General features: G+C 40.8%; 1 pseudogene; it reads right to left on the reverse strand.

The window, feature by feature from the left end:
• Window positions 1-1,107: 1,107 nt before the first annotated feature.
• LOC119472996 lies at window positions 1,108-1,225 on the reverse strand (annotated as a pseudogene).
• Between the last annotated feature and the right edge of the window lie 2,109 nt (window positions 1,226-3,334).

Consider the following 3,334-nt stretch of genomic DNA (forward strand, 5'->3'; position numbering starts at 1 on the left):
ACTCTACAGTTTATGCTTTGCTTACATTATTTAAGCTTAGCATTAAAGTTGATGCTGGTAACAATATTGCAGTTTGTTAGATACTGAGTGACAAAGGAAAGGAGGAAAGAAAGAAAAAGGAAGAAAAGCTATTTAGATTGGGAATAAAGTGTTCAGGAAAGAAAAACATTAAGAATCCTTATGTCTAATGAGGATTTTGCTGAAATTTCTGCTGTGTGGTGTGTGATATGGCCTCTTCTCCCTCTCTCTGCAAAATCTTCAGTAAACCATCCATTTCTTATTACTACTTGATGGAGTTTCGCATGTGTTATGGGAGACTTTACTAAGTGCTGGAGACAACTTCCATGTGAGTGAAGAGCCAAGGTGGAGGCTGGTCTAGAAGCCTCCACAAGTGAGTCTCATAAGGATAAATGGTTTACAGTTTACCCTGAAACTCACCTCTTTCCCATATTAACTTAGAAGATATGTATTACCTTAAGTCACTGTTAAGACTGCGATGGCTGATTGTGTTATCAACTAGGGTTGTAATGGTATCTGATTCTCAACATTCCCTACTGCATAGACTACAAGTCATAGCTGGTTTCATCCCTCCTCTAGCCTGTCTGGGTACAAATATTAGACTAATATCAAGTGTTTGAGCCAGGGATGGTGGTGTGTGCCTGGAGTCCCAGCTGCTCGGGAGGCTGAGGCAAGAGGATCACTTGAGGCTAGGGGTCCCAGGGTGCAGTAAGCTATGACCGCATCTGTGAATAGTCACTGCATATTCCAGCCTGGGTAACACAGTGACTCCCCTCCCCCACTCTGTGTGTGTGTGTGTGTGTGTGTGTGTGTGTGTGTGTGTTTGAACAACCATCACTGACCAGAAGTCATTTTGAACATTGGTGCACTAATTCCTCTTCAGGACCTATAAAATTGACCTGCATCAAGAATAATAACTCTTAGAGATATAGGTTCATATTTCTTCTAACCAGAAAAGTTCCAGATATTTAATGTATTCTGTGTTCAGAGATATAGATGCTAGATCCAAGACAAATGATGAAGCAGTCATATAAGTGGAGCGAGTGGTCAGGGAGGCGCAGCTCACCTGCTGGGACCTCACTTCAGAGGTCCCAGGAGAGTCATGTGCCTGTGTCATAAGAAGGTTTGAGGCTGGCACACTTCATTTATGTGTGTGAACACCCAATCATCATGCTCTACACCCAATCATTATGACCTACAAAAGGATCAGGGCTGCCAGGCGCGGTGGCTCACGCCTGTAATCCCAGCACTTTGGGAGGCCGAGGCAGGTGGATCATGAGGTCAAGAGATCGAGACCATCCTGGTCAACATGGTGAAACCCCGTCTCTACTAAAAATACAAAACATTAGCTGGGCATGGTGGCGCGTGCCTGTAATCCCAGCTACTTAGGAGGTTGAGGCAGGAAAATTGCCTGAACCCAGGAGGTGAGGTTGCGGTGAGCCGAGATCGCGCCATTGCACTCCAGCCTGGGTAACCAGTGAAACTTTGTACAAAAAAAAAAAAAAAAAAAGGATCGGGGCAAGGTTTTAAGGCTTGTTATTTTGTGTTTGACAGGTACATAAAAAGGAGAGCCAAACCACATGTCTGAAGGAGAAAGAACAAGTCAACTACTGTTGTGTGGGGTTGACATAGTAGTTAAGAACCCAGACTCACAGACAAAGCTGTTCAAACATGAATGAATGCACACATCATCTGGAAATCTCGCAACAATTTACATAATGATTAAGTCTAGGGTAGGAGCACAGGGTGTGTATTTCTGTAGAATCCATTCTCCTTTGAGTAGCAAAATTCTAGAGTCAGATTATCTGGGTTCACATCATAGTTCTGGACTTCACTGAGCTGGGGACCTTGAATAATTTAACATCTATATGCCTCAGTTCTCCATCTGTAAAATCGAAATAATAATATTACTGACGTCCATGGGTTTTTATAAGAATTAGCAGAATTAATATAGAGCAGCACTGAGAAGAGTGTCTGGCACATGGTGGATACTCAATAAATATTTGCTAAATGAATTTCCTAGCAGCAAAATGAGAGGGGGAAAAAAGGGCCTGTGCTTTTGAACTCAACTCTTCTATGTCTCACCAAAGAATTTATTTGTCATTCAGCTTCTAACTTGGTACCATTGATTGTCTTTGAGTTAACTCTGTAGAGTACTAATTAGGATTTTAAAAAAACAAGATGAAAAGCTTCTGCAGAAGGTAATGAGGAGTCCTAATTTCCTCTTCACCTAAGAACAGGGAAAGATCAAATTTATATTTAAGAAAATCACTCATAGAAGAGAGACAGAGAGAAGGAATTGGACAAGACCAGGGGTGGAAAGAAAAGTTTATAGAGTAAGGCCAGAGAAGAGATTTAAAACCACCTGAGATTAAGACAGTGGAGGTGGAAAACAATATAAGCACAATTAAGGAGGCTGATGATTTGGCAAGACAGGGCATCAAACAGTGGGCACAGCTCTGTTCAGGGAGAAAAAGGATGTTCCCCCGTTTTCTAGTTTTGATAAGGAGATAAAACTTGGGGAACATTTGCAGAGATAGAGTATAAAGGAGCAGAAATAAGTAAGAATAAAAGGGATGGATAAAATTAGAAGGGAATAAGGTGGTGTAAGACTAATTTTGGGCATGTTAAAAGTGGCTGGGGGATAAATACCCATAGGCAATTAGAAACACAATATGGAGCTGAGGAGCCTTTACATGCTGGCCATAAGAATTTGTAAGCCATTGGCATCTGTGTATTAAGGCCCTGGAAATGAATGAGTCAATCCAGGAGAGTATTAGCTGCAAGAAAAATTGGATACAAATTGAAGACCATAAAGAAGACTTAGAAAGAACAATGGAAGAGGTAGGAATAAAGCCAAAAGAGAGGGATGGCAGAAGGCTAGGGAGGAGAGTGCTTCAGCAATGAGGGAATGGTCAACAGGGCCAAATTCCACAACACATCTCTACTCCTGGAAACCGGTCCTTCCACTGTGACTCATTGAATCTGAATCTGTCAACACCGCATTGTTATTTTAATCCCTCAGGGACAAAGCCTAGTATCTTGGTTTGACTCATCCTGCTTCCTCATTCTCTATATTTAAGACACTAAAATTTCTTTTCCATTTTTTGATATCCATCCTTTTCTCTCTAGGCCCAATTTTACATGCTAGCCCAAATACTCCTAGATGATGCAAAAACTTTCTGTACTGTATGTTACAGCTAGGCTCAACTTCCTGAAACACCCTTTTTTTTTTTTCATTATGCCATGTTTATTTTCTTCAAAACTTTTCTCTCTCTTTCTATATATATACATATATATATATATATATATATAT

This window comes from Cebus imitator, unplaced genomic scaffold, assembly GCF_001604975.1.
Source record: "Cebus imitator isolate Cc_AM_T3 unplaced genomic scaffold, Cebus_imitator-1.0 Scaffold7, whole genome shotgun sequence".
Classification (NCBI taxonomy): domain Eukaryota; kingdom Metazoa; phylum Chordata; class Mammalia; order Primates; family Cebidae; genus Cebus; species Cebus imitator.